The 19,182-nt window shown below is 44.8% G+C and overlaps 1 long non-coding RNA gene across 3 annotated transcripts in view; it reads right to left on the bottom strand.

Moving 5' to 3' along the window:
* Positions 1-18,093, bottom strand: part of LOC120370887 — a 67,750-nt gene extending 49,657 nt beyond the window's left edge. The window contains exons 1-6 of one of the 3 annotated variants that reach the window (XR_005584039.1): positions 18,002-18,093; positions 15,970-16,016; positions 14,615-14,680; positions 13,869-13,935; positions 13,568-13,742; positions 1,791-1,908 (exon numbers count right to left, since the gene is read on the bottom strand). This is a non-coding gene — a long non-coding RNA (uncharacterized LOC120370887). Of the gene's footprint in view, positions 1-1,790; positions 1,909-7,074; positions 7,199-13,567; positions 13,743-13,868; positions 13,936-14,614; positions 14,681-15,969; positions 16,017-18,001 lie in introns of those variants that run through there. The other 2 variants (XR_005584038.1, XR_005584037.1) reach the window with 2 other exon arrangements.
* Between the last annotated feature and the right edge of the window lie 1,089 nt (positions 18,094-19,182).

The following is a 19,182-nucleotide window of genomic DNA, read 5'->3' as shown; positions in this document are numbered from 1 at the left end:
GTTAGTACCATTATACAAGGCACTGGTGAGACCTCATCTGGAATACTGTATGCAGTTCTGGTCTCCAGTGTTTAAGAAAGATGAATTCAAACTGAAACAGGTGCAGAGAAGGGCTACTAGGCTAGGATGATCATAGGAATGAAAAACCTACTTTATGAGAGGAGACTCAAAAAGCTTGGCTTGTTTAGCCTAACCAAATGAAGGCTGAGGGGAGATATGATTGCTCGCTATAAATACATCAGAGGGAGAAATACCAGGGAGGGAGATAAGTTATTTCAGTTAACCACCAATGTGGACACAAGAACAAATGGATATAAACTGGCCATCAACAAGTTTAGGCTTGAAATTAGATGAAGGTTTCTTATAACTATTAGAGGAGTGAAGTTCTGGAACAGCCTTCCAAGGGGCAAAAATCCTAACTGGCTTCAAGAAGGAGCTTGATAGGTTTATGTAGGGGAAAGTGTGATGGAACTGCCTACGATAGCATGTAGCTGATCTGCAACTGCTAGCAACACATCTGAGTTACTACAGAGAATTCGTTCCCAGGTATCTGCCTGGTGGGTCTTGCCCACATGCTCAGGGTCCAACTGATCATCATATTTGGGGTTGGGAATGAATTTCCCCCCAGGTCAGATTGGCAGACTCCCTGTTTTTTGGGTTTTTTTTTGCCTTCCACTGCAGCCTGGGGCATGGGTCACTTTTAGGTTTGAACTAATGTAAATGGTGAATTCTCTGCAACTTGCAGTCTTTAAATCATGGTTTGAGAACATCAGGTTACAGGGGTGAGTGGGTGGGTGAGGTTCTGTGGCCTGCGATGTGCAGGAGGTCAGACTAGATCAGTGGTTCCCAAACTTGTTCCACCTCTTGTGCAGGGAAAGCCCCTGGCGGGCCGGGCCGGTTTGTTTACCTGCCACATCAACAGATTCGGCCAACTGCGGCTCCCAGTGGCCGCAGTTCGCTGCTCCAGGCCAATGGGAGCTGCTGGAAGCTCTGGCCTTCTGAGTCATCCCTGAGGCTGAGTGTTCTGAGCCTGCTGAACCATGTGAAGTAAGTCCCTGTGAGTCCTAAGGGTTCAGCCAGTCCACAAGCAAAGGTCTAACCAGGTGACCCCATGGCAGGTATGTGAGCTCCTAATGAATACAGCCACTCCAGTCTCTGGTTGGGGATATGCCCAGCTGCCTGGCAGTTCTGACAGACTGTCCCTGCTGCTCCAGCCATGGCAGGTCACCCAGCTGTCCTGACAGCAGGTGATACTAGAAATGGTGGGGTAGTAAACACAGCGATGGAGAAGAACTGAAGGTGATGAGGAAGGTATCCCACCTGTCATGAGAGCTGTACACTTTTTCAGTTATGAGAGGAAGTGCGATCGGACACTGGGCTGAGAGTCAGGAGGTCTGAGGTCTGTGTCTAGTTTGGTGATCGATCTGCTGTGTGACCATAGGCAAGTCAATTGTCTATGCCACAATGGGGCCCTGATCCTGAGTGGAGTCTCTAGTGCTACCGTAATACAAATAATATTGGCAGTGTTGTAGCTATTATTCCAGGGTTAAATTCTCTCTCACACGCACAGACACATGGCATATATATATATATCTGCTGGCAAGCTGAAAAAAACAAAATGAAACTCCATTGTATAGGATCTATTTATAGCTAGATGTGTGCTGGTGCTGATCCATCAGCAGTTCAGGCCATGTGCTGCTTGGAGTGAACTGGGAGGGAGGCCTGGTTAGAAAGCAAGTTAGCAGAGCATCAATTTCTGACTGTTGTTCTTGGACAGGATCTCTTTTGCCCTCACGGTTTCATTTTTCTCTTGCATCTTATGCCCACAGGGAGAGAATGCTGGGTCCAAAGCCAGTTCGTCATTTTCGAGTGGTTAGGGCCAGGTTTTCAACAGAGCTCAGCTCCCATCTAGGAACCAAAATAAGTGGCTGAATTTTCAACAGAGCTCTACGTGCTGGGTTCTGCTGGGTGCTTTTGACAATTTGGCCCAATTGTGGATGCCGAGTACGTGGAACCCTGCCCAATAGTGTGGATTCCAAAGAACTGATCTAAATTTCTGCTGGACTTGTGGGTCCACTAGCTCCTCAGAGCCAAGTAGATTTCTTATGAATGCCTGTTAGTTATCTATATATTTCAGTACATCCACACCTTGTTCTACTACATTTAAGATTCAAATTTTGGGGTGGAGCTGGCTAAAACATTTGAAATTGTCATTTATTTGACAAATTTAGACCTTTTTTCTGTTAGTGAATTTCCTGCAAACACTCTAATTTGTGTGAATTTGTTGTTCAGAATAATCTGAATACTCCACGTGAAACTGTTTCAGCCTATGGGCTGTGGATAAACTGTTTACTTTGATTAGCTTTTGACTATTTGCTGTTGGCCGTTCAGAGTGTGCTATTAATGACTTAAGATGGGTGGTATTTTTTTCCTATATGATAACCGAAATAGCAGTGAAGTCAGTGACACAGCTCGCTGTGTGAAGACTTCCAACGTGAATGTTAGTGCAAACACACATTCAAGTGAGACTTGGTGGGAGGTTTACTTCTTCCACCACCATCTCCACAGTTTGGAAGCTCCTGCACCCACGGGTGCGTTTTAAATTTATTCCACATGAAATGTTCCAGTGCAGAAATTGATTGCGTCATGCTCTTTCTTAGCCAGTGCACTGATGGAGACAGGACTCCTAATGAGATTTCCCTTTAAAGATACTAGTCTGCCAGCCCAGACCGTTTTTGGGAACTAAGGGGTAACCAATCAGCTAGAAAAATTTCATTGCTACCACGTTAGCCACATATCTAGTGGTCATGACAAGGGTGGATGTAGATGTGGGAAGTGGTGCAGGTTTTCTGTATCATGTCATGTTTAAACATAATTGGGCATCCAATCTGAAAAAATCATAAAATCACAAAAAGTGCCATAACTCAGAGAATATTCTGAGTTCAGTTCAGTTCTGACCAAAATTGTCAGGAAGCTTCTAAATACAATTGATAATACAATTATGGACTCAAAATAGTACAGGTTGGAAATATTTAGCCCCAGGTGATAGATATGCATTTTCCCCCATACTTTTTTGCTTTTGGCTCAGGCAAAAGACTGTAGTCACACAATAATATGAGTGTTTATACTATGTAACACATCAAAATATTTGTCATTATTTGTAGAATGGACTGATTTGAGAACATTCCATGTATGCTATTTTGATGAAGTTATACTGGTAGTAAGACCCTTACTCCCCAATTATAGAACATATATTTTTGACGCTGTTTGGCTGGAGACATACATCTAAAGCACACATGGTACAACTGTAATTATTGTCTTACTATCACTGAGAACTATGACAATACATGTAAACTGCTTATACAACAGTAATAACTCTTAGCAGAAGGACCATATAATGTCTTGTTTGAATATATCATGTGAATTACACATTATAACCACATACTCTTGTGTAACCTCCTACGTATAACTGTGCTCCTGAATGTCTAATGCAGCAACCCCTTCAAGCTATTTTTACGCACAAAAATAGTCACAGTAATTTGCAGATGATTGAAACATTTTTCCTCCCCCTCCAAATCTGTGACTGATGTGTTCAGTGCTCTGTTGCCACACTGCCACAGCTGCTGGCATCAGAGCTAACACCAAATCTTCCCTGTGGCATTTGCATCCCCTTGTTGCCCAGGTATTCGCACAGCCATGCTGCACAAAGGTGAGGATGGCTTCTGTAGTAGGTGGCAGCACCATTATGTGAGGCCCAAGTTGTCCCATGCTATCTTCAGCCAACAGTTGTTGACAAGAGACACTTGAAGATGCTGAATTGTTGCATGATTCCACATGTATGACTGCAGATTTGCACGTTTCAGATGCTGCCCAAAGGAGTCCATCGTTGGTGGCAGTTTCTCACTGGTTTTCTTCTTAGCAAACAACTTGTAGTGCACATTATCCACAGTTTCTGACCACAGTACAATTAAAATACCAGGCTGCCTCTGTCCCTTCCTCTATCTGAAATGTACTGCTCCCAAGATCTTCCAAACCCTCTGCGAGCTCTGGATTTTCACCTTTTGTCTTCAGCCATCTCTTTTTTACCCATGCCACTGAAAGCTGAAGTAGTCACATCCACTGACAGCATGAGATACTTCTCATTCTTTGGCAGAATGAGACACTTTGTTCCCAGCTCCATAGCCACACTGTGCATGGGAATGAATTTCTTCTCCTTTGGCCAGTGCCAAGTTTTGAAATAGAATTAATCTATTCCAAGAATAGAGCAATATCTTGGGTACATAGATGTAACATTTGAGTCCAAGCTTCACATTAGTACCCTGTTTACTCCAAGTGTTTGCTCTGAATGAGCAACATGCATGACTGTTTCCTGGTGATCTGCCTCGAGGTCCAGTACTGAAGAATGTTTGCCGGGCACTACCTTCACTGTTTGTGCAATGTTGTGAAACCCTCCATCAAGGTATACTTCATGACCAGGTGGTGATCTCAGTTCACACTTCACAATTCATTGACTCGGGAGAAAGTTGGCAATGTCTGATTTATTCTTTGAAGCTGATCTCGTCTTTAAGTGTTGCTTTGGTAATGGTGCTAACACAGTGGGGTTCTGAACTTCTTGTGTTTGGACATCCCCCCTGCGGGTTCTCTTAGCAGATTTGATTGATTCTTCATTCGCATAATTGTCACCACCAACAGCTATGTAGTCATTTTAATCCAAGGGTAATGTTCAGCAGCTGATCAGACAGCGCCCCCAAAGTTTTGCACTTGGCAGTTTCAGCACACACCATCTGCAGATGCATTGTGAAGTCAGTAATAGCTAATGTTGGCTCGTCAGATGCTGGGTAACTCAACAGTTGACAGATTTTTTTCTCCAGCTAAGACAGCGTGTTGCTCTTTTGGGTCTGTCTTAGAGATCCATCCAAGCTGAAGAGGGAAAGTGGACAGGTGCCAGCTCATATTTCATCAAACTCTGGTTATCAACATCTGGACTGGACAATAATTGTCAGCTTGTTGAATATCTTATGACCAATAGTTACTGCTTGCGCTGTCTTCTGCATCTTTTGTTCAACTGTTTTGTTGCAATTACCAAATGATTTGAGATTAAGCCTTTTTATAGGATCAAAGATTTGCAACCTACTGCTTCATTTCTTGTGTGCCATTTTCTCTCATGCACAAACATTCTGCAATTTCACCCCAGTAGACATTGCAATGTCCACAAGTGACTGTCTTGTTGGCTGGGCTTGTTCTAGGTTCAGTGCTCAGAAGATTTGCTATTCTTTCAGCCACAACTTTTATAATATCTTGGAAAGGAGTTTCCTCTGCAGCCATCCACATTGTGGTAGCTTCTTTGCAGAGATCTGTTGTAGAAGGGTGCATCCCACACATTTGTTTTGTCATTGCTGTTACAGTTGCCTTAAAATGTGCAGTCAGGTAATACTTGGTCAGAGCCTTATCTTTTGTGCAAAGATGCTGATGCTTCCCACAGTCCTTGTTGAGAGATTGCTTAATGGCCATCTCATGCCAGACACCACTGTTGGATCTGGCAGTCCAGTGTACTGCTTCCTGACTCTCAGCTAGGGCATGATATATATCTGGCTTCTCCTCCAAGAAGTCTGGCTTCTGCTACATTTATGCAATCCCATCTAGCATAATTCACATGACCACATTAGAACATGGTACAAACAAGCTCATACTGTTTGTACCAGACTTTTGCCAATCTCAGTCAAAATCAGACTTTCTTTAAATTATGGACCTTTTTGTGATTTTTATGTTTTTTTCAAATTGGATGCCCGATAACATTTAAACAATATGCAATATAGAAAACCGCACCACTTCCCACCTCTACAGCCACCCTTGAGATGACCACCAGCTATGTGTCTAACATGGTAGCAATGACATTTTTCTAGCTGATGAGTAACTCTAACTGGTTAGTAAGACTCCTTTTCAAATCTCGCTGGTAGATTATGCCGACTCAACAAAAAGTTATGCACAGTGACCTTTTGCATGTGAAATGTATGGCCAGGTATTCATCCTTGGGCTCAATGTGTGATGAGGTGCTATGCAGTAAGAATGTCTACTTCCCCTTGAGCAACAGGAGTAGGAGCTATTTGGAGTGATGGGTGAAGAGACAGGAGGAGCTGGCTTTGTTAGCCCTTTAGATCACCATGTCTCTGGAATGCTTCAAGGCCCAGCCGGCTAGTGTTTGTGCTCTGTATTCTCTCTCTAACGTTTTCAGTCTGTCTTTTCATCCAGTGTGGATGGGTTTTCCCAAACTGACCTCACTGTGCTCCCATTAAAAGTCAATGGGAAACTTCAGTGGGAGGAGCAGAGTTAGGTCAATGCTGAGCACTTTTGAAAACCTTCCCCTAGATGTACAATCGCAGCTTCCATTGCTGTCTTTGGGATTCTAGTCCACAGATAACCACCCTCTGCTACCAAAAACTCTTGTGAGCAGCTTTGTTCTTTATCTCCCATCATACCATATCTATTCCAACCATAGCCTGTTCAACTATGGTCTTGTATTAAACACAGGCCTGACTTTCCTGTCTCCACTTCAAAGTCATAGGCCAAGTTTGCTTACTGATTTTTGGAGCCTCAGTTTTTCTGGTTGCCTAACCTGAGAGAGACTACAAGGGGGCTGATTTCCAGAGGGTGTCCATTGCCTGCCCTGAGAAAACCAGGCCCCTTTATGGCATCTCAAGCTGGGTGCCCCCTAAAGGACCCACCTGAAATCACTAGTCACGTTGAAAGTCTTGTTTATAATATTGGATGCCCTTTATTGTCGTATTATGTATGTCATATATGTACATCATAGGGGTGCCTGCAGGCCCCAACTCAGATCAAGTTTCCATTGTGCTAGGTGCTGTACAGCCGGAGTGAGAAACAGTCCCTGCCCCAAAGAGCTGACATTCTAATAAACAAGACAGACAACAGACAGGAGAGGCTCAGAAAGGTGGGATGACGTACCCACAGTTACTTGCTTGCCCTTTTCAGTCATTCAGTTACATTCAGTTCATTTTTTAAATAGACACCAGATTTTTTTTAACATAGAAGTAGTAACAGGAACACATTTTGTTGCATGGTTTTTGGTGGTGTGTCTGGTTTCTTTTACTCTCCACTTTTTAACACAGTGTCTTGGTAACACATTGTCTTGGCTTCTGAGTGGTCAGCAAGGGTTTGGACTCTTGGACTGGGCTATTTCCTTGATAGGGGAGAGAGGAGTGGAGACAGACCCTTTGTTCCTTGTCTATTTTATTGACAAGTTATTTACATCCCCCAACAGGCGTTTTTGTTGGCAAAGCTGCAGCAAATAACAGGTGCAGAACTATTTTCAGAACTCCAGCAAGAGCAGCTTTGTGTCTCAGCACCTCCAGCCAAGAGCAGGGTGTTTTCTGTCCAAAGTGTCCCAAGACTCTGAGAGTCTTAAATCTTCCCCAAACACATTCAAGCCCCAGGGTAAGAACACATGCTTGGCTCGTAACTCAGAAATCACTCCCTCCTATTCTTTTGGCCACCTGGCTCTGGTGTTAAGTGGGTTGATCCTGTCATTTAGTTAATGCCAGCCCATCTGGGGTTGTCTTGCTAACACAGAGTGGGCCGTTTTAGCTTATCATGCCTGAATGGCATTCCTGCCATTTAGACAACTCAGGCTTGATTCGGCCCTGCATCGTGCAGTCATATACACCATGCAAAGAGAGTGCATGGTGGATATAAAACACGATGACTATATATGATGCAAGTCAGTGGAGAATTCTAGGTGTTTAAATACTCCACTCAGGCCTTATGGGAAGGGGATGTTCAAAGAATCATAGAAGATTAGATGACCTCCTGAGGTCTCTTTCAACCCTAGTCTAACCCCCTGATCAAAGCAGGACCAACCCCAACTAAATCATCCCAGCCAGGGCATTGTCAAGCCGGGCCTTAAAAACCTCTAAGGATGGAGATTCCACTACCTCCCTAGCTAACCCATTTTCCTAATATCCAACCTAGGCCTCCCGCACTGCAAGACCATTGCTCCTTGTTCTGTCATCTGCCACCACTGAAAAGAGCCTAACTCCATCCTCTTTGGAACCCCCTTCAGGTAGAATCATAGAATATCAGGGTTGGAAGGGACCTCAGGAGGTCATCTAGTCCAACCCCCCCGCTGAAAGCAGGACCAATTCCCACCTAAATCATCCCAGCCAGGGCTTTGTCAAGCCTGACCTTAAAAACCTCTAAGGAAGGAGATTCCACCATCTCCCTAGGCAACCCATTCCAGTGCTTCACCACCCTCCTAGTGAAAAAGTTTTTCCTAATATCCAACCTAAACCTCCCCCACTGCAACTTGAGACCATTACTCCTTGTTCTGTCATCAGGTACCACTGAACAGTCTAGATCCATCCTCTTTGGAACCCCCTTTCAGATAGTTGAAAGCAGCTATCAAATCCCCCCACACTCTTCTCTTCTGCAGACTAAACAATCCCAGTTCCCTCAGCCTCTCCTCGTAAGTCATGTGCTCCAGCCCCCTAATCATTTTAGTTGCCCTCCGCTGGACTCTTTCCAATTTTTCCACATCCTTCTTGTAGTGTGGGGCCCAAAACTGGACACAGTACTCCAGATGAGGCCTTACTCCAAAGTTGAAGGCTGCTATCAAATCCCTCCTCACTCTTCTTTTCTGCAGACTAAATAAGCCCAGTTCCCTCCACCTCTCCTCATAAGTCATGTGCCCCAGCCCCCTAATCATTTTCGTTGCCCACATCCTTTCTGTAGTTGGGGGCCCAAAACTGGATGCAATACTGCAGATGTGACCTCACCAGTGCCAAATAGAGGGGAATAATCACTTCCCTCCATCTGCTGGAAATGCTCCTATTAATGCAGCCCAATATACTGTTAGCCTTCTTGGCAACAAAGGCACACTGTTGACTCATACCCAGCTTCTCGTCCACTGTAATCCCCAGGTCCTTTTCTGCAGACTGCCACTTAGCCAGTCAGTCCCCAGCCTGTAGCAGTGCATGGGATTCTTCTGTCCTAAGTGAAGGACTCTGCACTTGTCCTTGTTGAATCTCATCGAATTTCTTTTGGCCCAAGCCTCCAATTTGTCTAGGTCAGTCTGGACCCTATCCCTACCCTCCAGCATATCTACCACTCCCCCCCATCTTAGTGTCATCCACAAACTTGCTGAGGGTGCAATCCATCCCATCAAGCTGATCATTAATGAAGATGTTGAACAAAACTGGCCCCAGGACCAACCCCTTGGGCACTCTGCTTGATATGGCTGCCAAGTAGACATGGAGCCATTGATCACTACCTATTGAGCCTGATGAGCTAGCCAGCTTTCTATCCACCTTATAGTCCATTCATCCAATCCATACTTTTTTAATTTCCTGGCAAGAAAACTGTGGGAGACCGTATCAAAAGCTTTGCTAAAGTCAAGGTATATCATGTCAATCGCTTTCCCCATATCCACAGAGCCAGTTATCTTCTCGTAGAAGGCAATCAGGTTGGTCAGGCATGACTTGCCCTTGCTGAATCCATGCTGACTGTTCCTGATCACCTTCCTCTCCTCCAAGTGATTCAAAATGGATTCCTTGAGGACCTTCTCCATGATTTTTCCAGGAACTGAGGTGAGGTCTGTAGTTCCCTGGATTCTCCTTCTTACATTTTTAAAAGATGGGCACTATATTTGCCTTTTTCCAATTGTCCGGGACCTCCCCCGATCACCATGGATGTTTTCAAAGATAATGGCCAATGGCTCTGTAATCACATCAGCCAACTCCCTCCGCACCTTAATCTGTTCTTTCACCACCAAGGGCTGCTCACTTCCTCCCCATACAGTGCTGCCCAGTGCAGCAGCCTGGGAGCTGACCTTGTCTGTGAAGACTGAGGCAAAAAAAGCATTGAGTACTTCAGCTTTTTCCACATCATCTGTCACTAGGTTGCCTCCTCCATTCAGTAAGTGTCCCACACTTTCCCTGACTATCTTCTTGTTGCTAACATACCTGTAGAAACCCTTCTTGTTACCCTTCACATCCCTTGCTAGCTGCAACTCCAATTGTGCTTTGGCCTTCCTGATTACACCCCTGCATGCTTGAGCAATATTTTTATCTGCCTCCCTAGTCATTTGTCCAAGTGTCCCCTTCTTGTAAGCTTCCTTTACATAAGAACATAAGAAAGGCCGTACCGGGTCAGACCAAAGGTCTATCTAGCCCAGTATCTGTCTACCGACAGTGGCCAATGCCAGGTACCCCTGAGGGAGTGAACCTAACAGGCAATGATCAAGTGATCTCTCTCCTGCCATCCATCTCCATCCTCTGACGAACAGAGGCTAGGGACACCCTTTCTGTGTTTAAGATCACCGAAGATATCTCTGTTAATCCAAGCTGGTCGCCTGCCATATTTGCTGTTCTTTCTGCATGTAAGCAGAGTCAGGATGAGCTCTACCCTGACATCTGGTGGTAAATTATGGGGAGTGCAGAAAAGTTTCAAGTATTCGCATTAGTATTTCAGTTATTTGCATTGGCATTCCCACCCCACTTATCATAGAACATAGCAGCCTGGGATGGTTATTTTCACAGCTGTGGGATCCCCAAATTCTTTGTTATTGGGGCAGGAGGAATAAAATGTTGTCACCCTGATTAAGTAAATGAAGAACTACAAAATTGTCTTATGATAGAGGGTTTCATTATCAACTAAATAGCACTTGCTAGACAAGGGACATGGGTTCCAAAACCCATTGAAAGGAGAGTGGCTGGGACAGATATCTGTACTTGGTGGCATAGGCACCTTGTGCGAGCCTGAAGCACCAGTTCTATCTATGCCTCTCTCCACTGTGGAATGTCAGAGTTAATTTTTGATTCCCTTAAGAATCTAGTTACAGGTTACTGAGCTGAACTCACTTTGGGCTAGTGGTGTACTGGCACTGGGCTCCCCTACTGTGAGCTGGAATCACTAAGAGCTGAAATCACTAAAGAGCTGGACTTGCTGAGCTGAGAGCACCTAGTACTGTGCTAACTAGTGGGGGAGCCTGAAGCAATACTGTGGAGCAGAGCAGCTGGCAGAGTGGAGTGGAGCAGTTTGTGAACCCACTGGGTGAGTGGAGCCAAGCAGCTCGCGAGGACGGCTGGAGCGGATCACAGGACAGCTGGTGGACCGGAGCAGCTGTGGGACGAGTGGAGCAGCCCACAGAGCAAGCGAAGCTGAGCAGTTTGCAGGGACGACTGGTGGAAGCAGAACCCCACAAAGAGGCAGGGCAGTTGGCCCCGAACCACGTAAGGTGCCCCTTTCTACCCAGGCTGGGGAGGGGGACCTCTGCAGATAGACTCTTGAACTCTAGGGCTGCACTGACCCGGGACAGAGACTTTTGGATTGTGGGACTTTTGGGACTCTGGGTGATTTGGGGGTTGCTGGACTCAAGGGCCCCGAGAGAAGGACACGGCCCAATTTGCTGGGGTGGGTCTTTGCTCACGGTTTGATCTATGAACTCTAGCTGAGGTATTTTCCCAATTTAATGCTTGTTGTTTATCTCATGTAATTAAATCTTTTCTGCTACATCAAGACTCTGTGCTTGCGAGAGGGAAAGTATTGCCTCCTCGAGGCGCCCAGGGGTGTGTGTAAGATTTTCCCAGGTCACTGGGTGGGGGCTCGAGCTGGTTTTGCATTATGTTGTGGGGAAAGGACCCCTATGTATTGAACCCGGCCCTTGCTGCTATCGTTTCGGCCCGGCAGAAGGGTTACATGCACATTGGGATAGTTTGTTCCTGAGCCCTCAATAAGGCTTCTTTAAAATAAAGCCAGTTCTCCTAGACACCTTTCCCCCTCATATTAGTCTCCTAGGGGATCCTGTCTATCAGTTTCCTGAGGGAGTCAGTCTGCTTTCCTGAAGTCCAGGGTCTGTATTCTGCTGCTCTCCTTTCTTCCTTTTGTCAGGATCATGAACTTGACCATCTCATGATCACTGCTGTCCAGGTTGCTACCCACTTCTATTTCCCCTACCAATTCTTCCCTCTTTGTGAGCAACGGGTCAAGAGGACCATGACCCCTAGTTGGTTCCTCCAGCAGTTGCACCAGGAAGTTGTCCCCAACACGCTCCAAAAAATTACTGTATTGTCTGTGCACTGCTGTATTGCTCTCCCAGCACATGTCAGGGTGATTGAAGTCCCCTGTGAGAACTTGGCCTGTGATCTGGAAACTTCTGTTAGTTGTCCAAAGAAAGACTTGTCTACCTCATCCTCCTGGTCTGGTGGTCTGTAGAAGACACCCACCATGACATCACCCTTGTTGCGCTCACCTTTAAACTTAACCCAAAGACTCTCAACAGGCTTTTCTTCAGTTTCATACTGGAGCTCTGAGCAGTCATACTGCTCTCTTACATACAGTACAACTTCTCCACCTTTTCTCCCCCGCCTGTCCTTCCTGAACAATTTATACTTATCCATAACAGTGCTCCAGTCATGTCAGTTATCCCACCAAGTCTCTGTTATTCCAATCACATCATAGTTCCTTGACTGTTCCAATTCTTCCTTCTTGTTTCCCAGGCTTCTTGCGTTCGTGTATAGGTACCTAAAATAACTAGCTAATTACCCTACTTTTTCAGTATGCATCAGGATGCCTCCCCTGTTGTACCCTCCTCCTTGTGTTTCCTCCTGGTATCCCACTTCCTCACTTACCAAAGAAGACTGAAGAAACTAGGTTCCCAAATCCCACTGGTTTTCAATGGTGTTTAGGTGCCTAACTCCATTAGGATCTTTGGAAAATTCTGGGCTGAGTCAGTATCCCAACCCTTTTTAACCAATTCTTGGTTGCCGTATGGTCCTGTTGCATCAGCTGGCTGCCACAAAGGGCTCTCAGAACCCTACTCCTTGGGGAATACCCCTGGCACATGGAGTCAATACACGCGGGTACTGTCAGGCAGGACAGAGTGAGCAGGGGACATGCTGAAGGTGGGAGCCTGCATGTCTGGGATAGCCCAGTGTCCTGGTGAATCTGTACCCCCGCAGTGACCCAGAGGGCCCTGTGCTGGCCCTCACAGTCCCCAAATAGGAGAAACACCAGCAGCTTCCATTCTATCCCAACACTGGCTCCAGCATATGACTGGATCTGGCTGAGCAGGTCTCTCTTTGCAACCCAGACACTTAGTTCCTATTTCTACTACTTTTGTCAAAATTCCACCCTCCCCAGCTTTGCCCTTAATGCTGGGCAACTATTTGTACTGTCTTCTAGAGCTGGTTGAAAAAATGTGGCCTAAGTTTCATTTTCTGTGGGAAAATTATTCAAAATGAATATTTGTATAACTTTTGGTCAAAATGTACCATTTTAAAATGAAAATTTTCAAAATGAACGACTTCCATTTTTTTTAGATTGTTTCAAAAATGTGGTGGTCCATTTCTGTGGGTAATAAAACACCTCCCTTTTTTTCCCCCTAGTGGAAAAAAGTAAAGTGAGAGATTTTTTTTCCTCCTTCAGTATAACAAATCTTTTTTTAAAATTTGATTTGAAACTTTTCTTAGAAGAAAAGAAAAATTTAATGGAAAAGTTCAATCAAAGCAAAAAATTTTAATGTCTGTCGATTTTTAACAATTGAAATATCCCTTACCTTTTTTGCAACCAGTTCTACTCTTGTCCTTTAGGATTTTGCCTTGCCTTCCATTCCTGTCATCAGATCCTTCCGAATGTTGTCAATAAGGCAAGTGTAGCTCTGGGAGTTGGGTTTCTTCATTAGCTTGTGCTTCCTCTGCTAGCTTGGCTGCAGAGTTGCAGAAGAAAATCTCCTAGAGTTACACACAAACAGTGGTGAGTTTTTCATTTATTTATTTATTTATTCTTGAGTTCGCTCATTGCACAAAATAAAAGTGGTAACACTGTTTTTTGCCAACTGATGAACTCTGACAGCTTACCTAGATACAATGTTATGATGCCCTAGCTTCTCCTGTTTCTCAAATTTGGGCCAGAAGACATCCGGGTCTAGAGCAAAATATTAAATCATGATTGCACATTTCAGGTAAGGTACAAAAAATAGAACCAGGAAGACCAACTCTGGTACTCAAGGGAACATGCCCAATCCTTCTGTCTAATTTGAATGATTTGTGAGGAGCAAAGCTCCTTACATAGGGGGATTGCACAAGTTTTACATGCAATTACCTTTTACTGCCTATACAAACTGCTGGAGCATTAACCCAAGCTTTGCCACATAAAATTCCAGATGCATGTTCCCTTTGAAAAGGCCCAGAATTCAGACACTTATTTATAGCTGAGTGAAAAACAATGCCTCCACATAGAAGTCAAAGGTCACAGCGATTGGTGAGGACAGCACTTTTAGAGCCTACTTCTCAGCAGGCTATAGGACTGTGGAGAGGCCGTAGGGATGTTGAAATGTTTTTCTTTTTCAGACTTGGCAATAAATTCCTTGACATCCCATTATAACTTTACGAGTAGGTTCAGATTGACACGTCATTTTAATCCCCAAAAGCCAGGTGGGGAGGGAGCATAGCTCTATTCTTTACAGTTCACCTGTTTGCAACACCAAGGGTAAGTGAATGGGCCTTCGACTTTACTTACACATACAGGCTGGGATCTTCACAGGAGCCTATGGGAGTTAGGCATCTGCCTCTGATAGAATTCCAGTGGGATTTAGGGTGCCTACCTTTGAAAATCAAGCTGCAGTCTTTACTGTTGGTGACAGGTTGGTTTGCCTCTGTGGGGGAAAGGGCTACAGAAGCCAAAACAAGGGAATGAAAATGAGCAGGAGGCAACATCTGACTGTAAATGATTGCTATGCACAAAGGGGAGATTTCAGCAAAGGTGGGTGTAGAGCCTTGACATCAGTGTGGTATCTACACTAGACTTTCTTTGCCATAAACTTCCCACTATTGCTACCACTGTTTCAGTCCCACCAGTAGGTGCACTAGTGTAGACAGAGTGCTAGGCAGACACAAGGGGTTTAACAACCTTATTGTCTAACCTTGCTCAGAGCAGGCCTAGCAATATGGCTGCCAGTGCCAAGTCTACCGTAGCGTTGCCAGTGGTGGAGTTGATCCCATGGTGGAAGGTTATGGTCAAAAACCCCTACTGTTGACAAGGCCCAGGATGGAAGCTTTTTCAATAACTTCTTCAGTACGAACATGTGCTTCTTCTGATCATTAGAACTGCCTGACTTCCTATTCCCCCTAACTGCGGTATTGGATTTTAGGACTTTTGAGACATATTTATCTTCAGGAATCCAGTGTGTTAAAATATAGACTCCACTAGTTACATCTCATGGAGAATGAGTTTCTCCATCTCCTCCTCTGAAAACCATGGGCCCCAAACCTTAAGGTGCTGAGTGCTCTCAACTCCTATTGACTTCAGTTAGCACCGGGGCTGTTCCATACCGCCTCAGATTAAGCTCCTGTTGCCCCATTATGTGCGCTGCCTCATGTCTTTGTCAGTAGCTGCGGCATCATAAAAGAAGCAGCAGGCTTAGTGAGACTCTGAGTTAGATCTCAAGTATGCAAGGCTGTGAAAAACCTTAGCTACAGTGTTAAAGCAGCTGATACAGCATCTCATGAAATTTGCACCTCAAGTATTGGGTGCAATGTGCTATGTGATCTTAAATGACCAATTAGCAGTCAAGACCTTGACTTGATGCTTCATGACCATATGTGACAGACAGCTCCAGCGGCACAGTGACTCTTAACACTGGTATTAACTTACTGAGAAGAAAATGTACCATTCACTGAATAGTCATCTCCATTGCCTGGGCTTAGCGTGGAGTTCTCCCTGCCAAGCACTGACTTTTCAGCTTAAGAGATCACAGCTTGAGGTGATCTGACTGCAGACTGAACACAGTATCTCTCCCATGGAAAACTAAATACTAAAATTGATACTAAAAAAAATCATTCATAACCCACCCTCTGGACCTGTTTGTATAAACTTTACAGGCCATTTTGCTTCATGTAAACTAAACAGACAAATAAACGGACAGGGTGAGAGGTTTCTGTATGGTAGCTGGATACATACCAAAGTCACATGCATAGCTGGTTGTCTAGTTTCTTTTTCCCATTGAACTGCAAAATCAACACATGCAAATATGTTTATGGGAGCAGGTCAGAAAAACAGCTGGTTGGTCAGATAAAAGAGGCATGTGTGGGTCAGGGAGGCTGAGCGTTTAACGGGACTGCATGTATTTAGAAAAGGAGAAGCTAGAGCATGTTTGAAAATGCAGGTGTATAAATATCCCGGCGGGTTTGATGGACTATCCGAAGTCTCTCCCAGGCGATGGCTTTGACATGCCACTTTTCAGCATGTACAGTATGTTGCCTTGTGCGAAGGAACAGTGTGTAATTCCTGGAGATAATGTCTGACTGTGATAGCTGGTCCTGGAAAGGACTCTGCCTGGTGTATGTTCAGGCAAATTGAGTTGATGAGAGTTAAGGACCTAATTTGGGCTAATTTGACCGTAGGCGCTTAATAAAGTAGGATCTAAGTGGCAAAGTTTGGTTCTAGAGCTGAGCTTCACCAAGTATTTGGGACACACAGCCATGGGTTTTAATTTGGTATCTGCTTTGGTGCTTGAGGGAAACGTGGCGTCTGACTGTTCAGCTCCTTACCCTGCCATTTGTGAAAGGAGGCTTGACTACATACATAGGAAAAAAGTCTAAGTTCTTAGCTCTGGATTTCAAAACTGAATGAGGAAAAAGAGAGAGAGACACCCACCCCCCACCCACCTCTCTAACAAGCCTGGGTGTTTGCGGGGAGGTGCGGTGCACTTGGCAATATCTCATGCGAAAAGCAGACTCAAAGCAAATATTAAGTTAGATGCCTCCCAGCAATGTTTTCCTCTTGAGTCTTGGCACAGCTGCCGAAGGGAAAAGTAAATCCCTCCACAGTAAAACAGACACACCTGCAGAGCCAAGACGGGAACCCTGGTCCTACAGCTGCATAACACAGGCTTTTACTTAAGCTGAAGGGAGATCACCATTGGCTCTGGGAAGATCCTTCTGGTCTTTTAAGCTGCAGGCAGCCAACATAGGGCAGCGTTCTTACCAAAACATAGTTGCTGCTGCTCCTCCCAAAAATCTCCCATTAAACACCAGTAGAGAAAAGGTCCATAACTAGAAGCAAAAAAATGTTCATAGCTTTGTTTAATTACTACCTGTTTTCTTTGAACAGAACTGGCAATTTAACTACATGGAAAGTCTGAACAAGTGACAAACTGTTTTTGAGCCAGAGGGACAAAAAGAACATTAGATCTATGTTAACATTTCAAATCGGAGCCATTTTTAATGACCTGTCACTGCAGAGCCAGTTGAGCAATTTTCTTCAGACTTTGCAGACACATTCTCCTTGGCCTTCAGAGGAAACCTGACAATTTTTGGGCCCAGCTATTTTTCTAAGGCAAAGACATTGAAAGGAAGGAAGAGGAAGCTAAAACCATGGCTTTATAATGGAAATAGGTAGGATGTAATCTTAATGCTATTCCATAATAAACAAAAATATGTTAAGCTACCTATTTAAAAAAACAACTCCCACACCAGGAATATAAACTATTACACTTGAGAGCAATGGCTACTCTAATATTGCCATAGGAACCTAAACTTGTGTTTCTTGACTCTTCCAGTTTCACTTGGGCTGCCTGAACGCTGCATTAGCGTAGAGTCAAAACTTGAGGGCTTTGCTACTCCCTTGCCTAAAGTTTGTGTGGGCTGGAGCAGGGCCTAAATAAGGACTTCAGCCTTTGTTCTGTTAGCATTTAAGATATGGTCTCGCTCCTGCTTTCAATGGGAGCTGGATCACGGCCATGGTATTTAGGCTGCAAGGTGTAAATTGCTTTGGGGGGCATGGTGCTGTAGAAAAATGAGAATGTTACTTGTCCTTGTTTTCGTTTGAGGCGAGGGTGCTTGCTAGCATGTGCTAATGCAGTGTTTCCCAAATGGTGGGTCCCTACACACGAGCGGGTCATGGTTGCGGGGCCCTAGGAAAACATACATTTTTTCCTGGCTTGGTGTGGAGGGGAGGGTGGGTGGGAGAGTGTGCCTTCGTCCTCACTCACCTGGCAGCTCCTGTCCTGTGTGGCTGCCCCGGGTCTCCACTTTGAGCATTGTAACCTGGTGCATGGGGTCACAGTGCCACTCACGTTTGGCCCTGCCACCCCTGAGTCATAAGGGCCAAAGAACTTGGTCATGGTCAAGGGAGCTGCTGCTGCTGTGGGTGGGCTCATGCTCCTCTCCCTCCCTACCTCCCTCCAGGACCTTGCCTCTGTGCTGGGCTGGGTTCGTGTGCCAGGATAAAGTGTGAAAATATGTAATCATGGGTCATGGGGGGCAGAGGGGGGAAGAGAAAAAAATGCACTTGGTGGGCTGCCTTAATAAAAAGTTTAGGCACCAGAGAGCTAATGCACATTCCTGCTGAGATGCTCGAAAATGGACCAAGGAAGGGACTGGACTGAATTTCACGTTGCTTGCCATAAATGGGGACTTGAGGAAAACTACAGCTTGTCCTAGAATCATCAACCCCTAGGGCTAGAAGGGACCGCAGTGGTCACCAGTTCTAACCCCCTGCCAAGATGCAGGATTTGCTATCAGAAAATTCTAATGACAAATACTGAGGGATTCAAAGGAGCTGATCCAATTTCCATTAAAGCTAATGGACTTTCAACAATAGGATAATGGGAATTGGAGCAGTCCCCTAATGCCCATAGAGTCATATTTCCCACCTAGCCATTTATTAAGCCAACTACTAACCACTAGATGTCACTGCTATGCCACAGAGCGAAAGTTAAAATAATATTTATCTGGCAGTAAATATCCTGACTCATAAGGAAGCTGGGCTATAAAAGTTGTGGATCGTTTGGATTGCTTCCAGTTCAAAAAACATTTCTCACTCTTTTTTTTAACTGAAAATATTGGATTCAAGTTCAAAACAGTCATTTAAGAAATAACCTGGCCTTTTATTTTAGACAGGAAAAAATACTTTGAAGTTTTATTCCAAGTACAGAAACACAGTCTGCAGCCCAGTGAACCGAAATGATGGGAAAAGAATCCACTCCAAAGTGCTGCAATGTTAGAGAGGAGCCATAATAAACTAGAGGACTGGGGACAGGAAGACCCAGGTTCTGGTGATCACCCCAGAATGTGAGGCAAAAGGCTGGTATGGAAGAATGCTATTATTAATTATATCAATCATTTATATGGAGCCTTTCATCTCAGACGTTTCCAAGTACTCCCGTTCTTT

This window comes from Mauremys reevesii, linkage group 8, assembly GCF_016161935.1.
Source record: "Mauremys reevesii isolate NIE-2019 linkage group 8, ASM1616193v1, whole genome shotgun sequence".
In the NCBI taxonomy this organism is placed as follows: domain Eukaryota; kingdom Metazoa; phylum Chordata; order Testudines; family Geoemydidae; genus Mauremys; species Mauremys reevesii.
This window is presented reverse-complemented; position numbering and strand designations above follow the sequence as displayed.